Source organism: Natrix helvetica (assembly GCF_964273705.1).
Source record: "Natrix helvetica genome assembly, chromosome: 5".
NCBI lineage: Eukaryota > Metazoa > Chordata > Lepidosauria > Squamata > Natricidae > Natrix > Natrix helvetica.
Genome location: NC_138551.1, coordinates 142,834,364 through 142,843,592, shown reverse-complemented (window position 1 = coordinate 142,843,592; position 9,229 = coordinate 142,834,364). Strand labels below are relative to the sequence as shown.

General features: G+C 46.7%; 1 long non-coding RNA gene across 1 annotated transcript in view; it reads right to left on the bottom strand.

The window, feature by feature from the left end:
- The window catches only part of LOC309392766, a 9,317-nt gene extending 4,045 nt beyond the window's left edge, over positions 1–5,272 (bottom strand). Inside the window, exons 1-3 of the long non-coding RNA XR_014175487.1 lie at positions 4,933–5,272; positions 2,930–3,686; positions 1–694 (exon numbers count right to left, since the gene is read on the bottom strand). The exon at positions 1–694 is cut by the window's left edge and continues 73 nt beyond it. This is a non-coding gene — a long non-coding RNA (uncharacterized lncRNA). The remainder of the gene's footprint in view (positions 695–2,929; positions 3,687–4,932) is intronic.
- Positions 5,273–9,229: the final 3,957 nt, after the last annotated feature.

Genomic DNA, 9,229 nt, shown 5'->3' with positions numbered 1-9,229 from the left:
TCAGGAGGCTGTCAGTTCGATCCTAGGTTAGAGGCAGATATTTCTCTCTCTGGGCACCACGGGAATATAGCTGCTGAACAAGACTCCGCACTGGCGACAGGAAGGCATCCGGCCATTAAAACACACTGCTAGCTCTATTCAGTTGCCTGGACTCCACACCCGCAAGGGATCACGGGGTCGTTAAACAAGGATGATGATTGCGGTCGTAAGTTGAGGACCCCCTGTATTTTAGGAGAACAAGGGAGAACTGAACGGAGGCAAGCAAGGGATACATTTTGGCAACGGGCTGTTTAGACGGCAGTGGCTGAGAAAGAGGAGAGCTGCATTCAAGAGGAGAATGCTAGGGGGAACCCCGATGACTTCCCCATCCCTATCCACCTCCTAAGGACCCATCGAGCTTTCTCTGGCCAGAGCCGGCGACCAGAGGACTTCTGGAGGTCCTCACAGTCCAACCCACCCTGCTGTTGGGGTGTCTGCCAGGCGATGCTTCCTGTCAGGGCGCTGAGCTTGTCCTCCAGCGAGTCGTAAATCGTCACTCTCTGGGAACGGCTTCCTGGGAAAGTCCCACCGCCACTGGACCACTTCAAATCCGTTTGGGGTGTGTGTGTGTGTGTGTGTGTGTGTCTCCTTTCTTGTCAAAATTGATGGTGGTGTTGAGCAGAGTGAAATTCACCTGGCCGATCTCACTTAGAAGCTGGCAGAGAGAGAAAAGGTTAAAAAAAAGAGACCAATATAACAGAGAATGCTTTTCTTTCTTTTTTTTTATAATAAATTTTATTTTCTTTTTTTTCTTTAAAAAAGACAAAACAACACATACAGAAGAAGAGCAAAGAGGAAAAAGAAAAAACACAATTTCATCAAGCATGTCGTTTGGTTACAAGTTTTTGTGCAACTGTTTTTACAATTAAGAATAAAGTCACTGATTATCCATTAAACATAATTAAATATTTCATCGAGCATTGTGTGTTCAAGTTACCATTAATATTCTTTCATTTGTGACAACCCTTGTTTCCTTACATCCATAATTATCTACTAGGTAATACTAAGTCTTTATAAAATTGTATCACCAATCTCTAAGAGATAAGAATAAGGATTAAGTCAACAGAGAATGCTTTTCGATATCGTCAGAACATTTTAAAGGGTAAAATTAGCTTTTTGTAAACCTCCCTTCCCCTTCATGGACTGGCAGTCCTAGAGGAGGTCACCCCCTGGCTGCTCTTTAGAAGGCCAGATCCTGAAGAGGAAACTCAAGTACTTTGACCACCTCATGAGAAGGAAGAAGGACTCCCTGGAGAAGAGCCTCATGCTGGGAACGATGGAGGGCAGAAGAAGGGGACGGCAGAGAAGGAGGTGGCTGGATGGAGTCACCGAAGCAGTCGGAATGAGCTTCAATGGACTCCAGAGGATGGCAGAGGACAGGAAGGCCTGGAGGAACGTTCTCCATGGGGTCGCGATGGGTCGGACACAACTTTGCAATGAACAACAACAACAAACCTCCTTTAACCCCAAAGCCCATCTTCCCCAGGCCTCATAGGAAGCTTCTTCCCTTTCTTTCCACGCTCTTGGCCTTCTCAGCAAAATGAGGCAAGCCTCGGCTTAATTCAAGAGGACCAAGGGAATAGTTCATCATTCGAATCCAGCTCCAACTGTTGTGTTTTGGTAACTCCCTTCTGGACTTAGAACTTCCTCCAACTTCGTATTTGAAGGCAACCAGCAACATCCAGGACGGCGGGGCGGATAAAAAATGTTTTTAACCAATGCAGCCCTATAAAATAGGCCCGGGTAACCCCATGGGTCTCTGAGTGAAGAGAGAGATCTGACCTCAATCCTCAGCATCTCCTGGGGGATGCTAAGGATTGAGCTATTCGTTCTGCTTTCCCTGATCCCCATCTCTGGAAGAACCCCTTAAATTCCCTGCCAGAAACAAAAGTACTATGATAGATGATAGATAGATAGATAGATAGATAGATAGATAGATAGATAGATAGATAGATAGATAGATAGATAGATAAGATAGATATAGATATATGATAGAATTTGGGTGGTGGGTGGTGTTCGTTTGTTGGCTAGGGCTGGTTTCCAGATGTTTGGTAGGCGGGAGGTATCATCACGTTTGTTCATGCTGTGGGGGTGTTTCTCTATTTCGATGGCTTCCATAATTATTCTCTTGTGGAGGTGTTCTGTTTTGGAGATTAACCTGGCTCCTTCAAAGTTGATTTCATGTCCTGTAGCTTTAAGGTGCTGGAAAAGGGAGGAAGTTTTTTCTTTTTTTCTTACTGCGTTCTTGTGTTCTGTGATGCGTGCATTTATCCTCCTGTTTGTTTGGCCTATGTATATTGCCGGGCAGATTTTGCATGGTATTTCGTAGACTCCTTGGTTTTCTAGCTGGATTTTGTCTTTGGGGTTTAAGATGTTGGCTATTTTTTGGTCAGTGGTGAAGGCTGTCCTGATATTGTGCTTGTGGAGACAGCCTTCACCACTGACCAAAAAATAGCCAACATCTTAAGAAACCCCAAAGACAAAATCCAGCTAGAAAACGGCCCGTTTTTCACTCTTCTGCCCTCCCCAGCCCCCAGGAGCTCTCTGAAAGCCTCAATAAGAGTATGCATAGCCATTTTGGCGAAAATGCTGCATTCGATGTATGAGACGCACCCAGATTTTCAGCCTCTTTTTGGAGGAAAAAAGGTGCGTCTTATACTCCGAAAAATACGGTAGCTAGCTAGCTAGATTATAGATAGGTAGGTAGATGGGTAGATGATAAATAGATAGATAGATGATATATACGTATATGATAGTTTATATATATAGACAGAAGACAGACAGACAGACAGACAGACAGACAGACAGACAGACAGACAGATAGATGAGAGAGAGGGAGAGGGAGAGGGAGAGGGAGAGGGAGAGAATTTTCACCTTAGATGCAACTCACCTGCTAGGGATAAACAGCCTTCTTTTGGCACCAGGTGTGGGTGGAACTCAGTAGGTGGCGCAAGGCGCGAGCGACAACGTAGACCGAGTACACGTTGACATCCAAGCGGTTCTCCATTTACTGGAGGCTCTTATCATTGAGCCGGAGGGTGGGGAGACGTTCCTGGCACTTGAGTTGCATGTGCTGCCAGAGACCGGCCTTTGGGGGGTCCGCGCTCGCCCCCGAGGACCCCCTGACTCGGAAGCCGTCCAACCTTGGGACAGGGACGTCCTACACGGCCACCTCAAATACGCTTCCCAGGCTGGAAATGTTGCGGAGGCTGTGGATGGACAGGTCAGTGGCCTAGGCTTTAGCGGTGACCCACAGCTGGCCAGTGAGATTCTGGCCTAGGGCTTACTTCAAAGGCGGCCAGGAGTGGAAGCTCCAGGCTGGGGACGACCACCACCGTGGCTGTCATTCTGTGGCCACCGTGCCCCCGGAGCCTCTCCTGGACGGGGCCGCTCTGAGCCGGGGGGGAACCCTCCGTTGAATCGGAAGGGTCTCCTTGAGGGTGACGCAGGCTTGGGGGGGGGGGGGGGCTGGAACCGCAGCAGCTGGAAGTTCCGGTGGCCGTACTCGTCGTCGCTCGCCAGGATGATGAACGAGTTCCACCCGAAGTGATGCAACAGCCGCAGCACAACCGTGATCTGATGGTGCGGAAAGCGACGGGGAATCCCCGGGGGTTGCTGAGAGTTTCGGTGGTTGTGCTGCAGGTGATCTGGAGCGAAGGAGAGGAGAGGAAGTTCAATGCCAGGTTGAGCAGGAAATCTTTTATGAATTGCTGATGGGTCTGTTCTAAGCTTGCTTGCCATCAGGCAAAATACAGGTAGGACTTCCTATCCCTCTCCTTTCCTTCTCTCCATTTATCCATCCCTTCCCTCCATTTATCCTTGCTTCCTTCCATCCATCCGTTCCTTTCCTTTCTTCCATTTATCCCTCTTTCCCTCCTGATATAAATGGTAATAACTAATATATTAAATGAATGGCTTTCCTTCCTTCACCCTGCTTCTCCTTCCTTCCTTTCTTCCCTTTTCCTCCCATTTCCCCTTCCTTTCATCTACTTTTCCTTCCTTCTTTCCCCTTCTTCCTTCCTTCCCTCCCCTGCTTCCCCTTCCTTCCTTCACCCAGCTTCTCCTTCCTTCCTTTCTTCCCTTTCCTCCCATTTCCCCTTCCTTTCATCCACTCCTTTTTCCTTCCTTCCTTCCCCTTCCCTCCTGTTTCCCCTTCCTTCCTTCCACCTACTTCTCCTTCCTCTCTTCCCCTCTGCTGCTTCCTTCCTTTCCTCACCTGCTTCTCCTTCCTTCCTTCCCCTTTCCTCCCCTTTCCTTCCTTTCATCCTTTCCCTTCCTTCCTTCCCCTTCCCTCATCTGCTTCACCTTCCTTCCTTCATCCTGCTTCTCCTTCCTTACTTTTTTCCCTTTTTCTCCCATTTCCCCTTCCTTTCATCTTTTTCCTTCCTTCCCCTTCCCTGTTTCTCCTTCCTTCCTTCCTTCCTTCCTTCCACCTGCTTCTCCTTCCTTCCTTCCTCTTTCCTCCCATTTCCCTTCCTTTCATCCCCTTTTCCTTCCTTCCTCTTCCCTCATCTGCTTCCCCTTCCTTCCTTCCACCTGCTTCTCCTTCCTCTCTCTTCCCCTCTGCTCCTTCCTTCCTTCCCTCACCTGCTTCTTTCCTTTCATCCCCTTTCATCCCGTTTCTCCTTCCTTTCATCCCCTCCTACCCTACTTCTCCTTCCTTCTTTCCCTCCCCTGCTTCTTCCTTCCTTCCTTCCCCTTTCCTCCTCTGCTCTTTCCTTCCCTTTCCAGCTTTTATGTTATTAGCCTGTTAGCTTAAGCCACTTAATTTGTGCCATATTGTGCTTCCAATTTTCATTTGGGGATTAATATGACACAGCGATTATTTCATCCTGTTAAAAACACCTGGCAGGCCTCTCGCCTGCTCTTCCTGGGGAGAGCCACGCGACTCACCTGGGGGATAAGAAAGTGACTCAGACTATAAGCCGCCGTGATGGCCGCTGGAGATGAATCAGGACCGATGACGGCGGCAACCCTGGGGCGGTACGAAGTGTAATTCCGGCTGATTTGGATCGCTTGGCGCGGTTGTCAGCGAGGAAATTCAGGATGGGGTGTTGGTGAGGTAGTAGATATCCCCCATTTCGTAGCCCAGCAAGACTCCTGGCAAGAAGCTGGTGGAGTTTTTGACTTCCGCCACCGAAAACCTTACGGCTTGGGAGTAGCTGTAGCTGGCCCTCCTCAGCGGGTACCTATGAAAGGTGGGTGGGGCAGAAAAAAAGGGAAGGAGGGTGTCACCCCAAAAGGCTTTCTGGCCCATCACCCCGTCCCCGCCCACTCTAAAATCAGCTCTGGGACAGTATAATAAAGGGAATACGTATTTAATTGTACGTGTGTTAACGGCAGCAAGAATTGTGTTTACACAGCGGTGGAAAAATGAAGAGATCCATGCAGAGGGAAAGTATTATGTATGTGTGTGTATATATATATATGTACAAATACAACACACACACACACACACACACACACACACACATATATATGTATATGTATATGTATATGTATATGTATACGTATACGTATATGTTAGGTTTTGTTGTATTCGGGTCTTTTCCAGTGTAGGATTGAGATTGTCTTTGCAACGTTTCGGCAAGATCTCACCTGCCATCTTTGGGCTTGGGCTTAAAATGGGAACAGAGCTGCCGTCTTTCTGTAAATCTTGGTGGGAGGGGAGCTCCGTTCCCATGTTAAGCCCAAGCCCGAAGATGGCAGGTGAGATCTTGCCGAAACGTTGCAAAGACAATCTCAATCCTACACGGGAAAAGACCCGAATACAACAAAACCAGCATACCTACACCCGTGAAAATCTACGAAAACAAATGTATATATATGTATATATATGTATATATGTATATATATGTATATATATGTATATGTATTTGTGTTACAACCCTTGGTATGCCCAAATATGGGAGGGAGCTCACTACTTTACTTACCCTTTATTTATTTATCAGCACAAACACCACACACACACACACACACACACATATTAGAATGATCTGAGATGGCTAGATTAACACTTAAAATAAAAGGAAGAAACAGAATACTTCTTAAACATGAGATTTGTTTTACCAGTGGCTAAATAACAGAAACTGGAAGTTAGAAACTGAGAAGATTAAAAGGATTAGTAATTATATACTGCAAATTTTCTAAGATGGATAAGCTAATCGTATTATTAAAAGCTAAAGGTTCCGCTCGCACATGAGCTAGTCGTTCCCAACTCTAGGGGGCAGTGCTCATCTCCGTTTCAAAGCCAAAGAGCCAGCGCTGTCCTAAGACGTCTCCGTGGTCATGTGGCTGGCATGACTCAACGCCAAAGGCGCACGGAACGCTGTTCCTTTCCCACCAAAGTGGTCCCTATTTTTCTACTGGCATTTTTTACGTGCTTTCAAACTGCTAGGTTGGCAGAAGCTGGGATAAGTCACGGGAGCTCTCTCCGTTACGTGGCGCTAGGGATTCGAACCGTCAAACTGCTCTTTCTGATCGACAAGCTCGGCATCTTAGCTACTGAGCCACGATGTCCCTTCCAATCGTATTATTACTCTGTGATTCATATGGATATGTATATTATGATTATCATTTATCATTATTGTGGTATCGCTACTCCTGGTTCGATTCCCAGTAAAGGTATGGCTAGCTGATGAGAGCTAAATAGCTTGAAATAGATCTATACTAGTCTCCCTTTATTTATTTATCAGCACAAACACAACACAAATATAAAAAGGCAACATTAAAAATAAAAATATGGCTTTTTGCCTGGATGGTCCTCTGTGATGAGCCGAATGACAGAAAGGGGGAGTAGTGAGCTCCCTCACATATTTGGGCATACCAGGGGTTGTAACACAAATACATACCTATTTCCCTGGCCTAGCTGATAAGGAAGAGAGCCTGTGGCTTAGTGGCAATTACATCTGCCTAATATGCAATACAGCCCTGGTTCGATTCCCAGGAAGGGTATGGCTAGCTGATGAGAGCTAAATAGCTTGAAGTAGATCTATACTAGTCTCCCTTTATTTATTTATCAGCACAAACACAACACACGCACACACACACAGTGTGTGTGTGTGTGTGTGTGTTGTATTTGTGCTGACAAAGGCAACATTAAAAATAAAAATATGGCTTTTTGCCTGGATGGTCCTCTGTGATGAGCCGAATGACAGAAAGGGGGAGTAGTGAGCTCCCTCACATATTTGGGCATACCAGGGGTTGTAACACAAATACATACCTATTTCCCTGGCCTAGCTGATAAGGAAGAGAGCCTGTGGCTTAGTGGCAATTACATCTGCCTAATATGCAATACAGCCCTGGTTCGATTCCCAGGAAGGGTATGGCTAGCTGATGAGAGCTAAATAGCTTGAAGTAGATCTATACTAGTCTCCCTTTATTTATTTATCAGCACAAACACAACACACGCACACACACACAGTGTGTGTGTGTGTGTGTGTGTTGTATTTGTGCTGACAAAGGCAACATTAAAAATAAAAATATGGGTTTCTGCCTGGATGGTTTTCTGTGATGAGCCAAATGACAGAAAGAGGGAGTAGTGAGCTCCCTCCCATATTTGGGCATACCAGGGGTTATGTCAAATGGGCAAATATTCTGTGTTGTGCTTTTGAATCTGAAGAAGAGACTGTGCAGTCTGCAGGCATAGTTTTAAAAAAAACTTTTCTGCAAGCAAGCATCTCTGTGCACCTTCCTTTCCACCCATTTCCAACAAGATGGCACCAAAAACTATATTTTTATACTGCTGCGTAACATGAGAACAGCAGTACCCTTAAACTGTGGAAGCCCCAAGAAGAAGAGCGACTGATTTCATAGGAGCCTAGAAAATTCCTAGGAGGAGTCGCAAAGTCATTGCGGCCCCAATTCCTTATAGGGAAGGGACCCCCTCCATGGAGACCACTCCCCCAAGGGAGCGATTAAAACATGGGACAGATTCCCTGTCAGAGTGCAACACAGCTTTACTACGTGAGACAACCCAGGAGCAATACCAGCAGAGGTTTTTCATAAAATAGTGGTTTTATCTACAAAAGAATATATACTATACATACACGTACTATAGGCAGAGGTCAAACAATCAGCAATTACAGCAGGGAAAAAACGCACAGCAGGAAAGATGTCCTAACAGGGCCTCTTATACGGGCTCTTAAAGGGATAACAGCCAAAAACCTTGCTGACTCATTCCCATCATTGCATCACTGCAGCAGTTGGTCAGCTCTTAAATCACTACCTTGACCTTCCCTTTGGAAGGATCCCTGACAGTGGCAGGAGCAGAAAAACAGTGCATTTAAATTATTCCCCTAACACAGTTGAGAAAACTGAGGCCGAGTAAACTCGGCGGCACCGTTTGTCTCCTTCCTAACACAAGCTTTAAGCATGAAGCAGTCCCATGCCCATCTCATTCCGTATTTTTAACGAGGCAGAATGGCATCTTTCCATCCGGATAAGGCCAAGTGCCTGGGGAATGGCAAGATTTGGGCATGGCCAGTGCCCCCAGCTGAACAGAGACCCTGCTCTGCAGAGGGCCACTTCTGCAGTCTGCGTAGCTCACTATCCTCAATGTTTCTTCCCTCGGCTACTTACTATTTACCGGGGGTACCGTGGAGAGAGATGCCCTCCACTTCTGCATGCAGGGAGAAGAGACACCACCACCACCCCCAGGATATAATCTCCTGCCAAGTGGAAAGGAGGTGTGTTGGCCACGGCGACAGAAAGGCAGAAAAAGGTGCCCCTTGCGCGCGCCACAGTCTTCCCTGGGCACCCGATCGCTAGGAAAACATCCTCCTCCACTTCAGTTGTGGCTTCTTTCACTTGCCCCTTTGCATAAATGGCCAAAGCCGATTCTTACATTTCCATGTCTCTTTTAGGTGCTCCAAAGCCCTTGAGGGCCAAACAGCCATCGGGCTCTGCAGAATTTCTGGAGCTACCACTCTGGCATCTTAAATGGGCTACTGGACTAAGGCTGATTTTTTTTTTTAACCTGAACCCTGCAAAACGGGGATCGTAGCATCTCAAGCAATTAAAATAAATAAATAAAACCACCGGGCCGAGAAATAAGCCAATAAACCCCCAAGGGTTTCATCTCCTTTCTCTGTGCAAAGCGTTGGGTTTTTCCCCCCCACAGCCAAATGAATGATTAGCCTCGTTTGCATCTTTAGAAGCCTCTTTGCATCCAGCTGGGTACTTCCTGCAC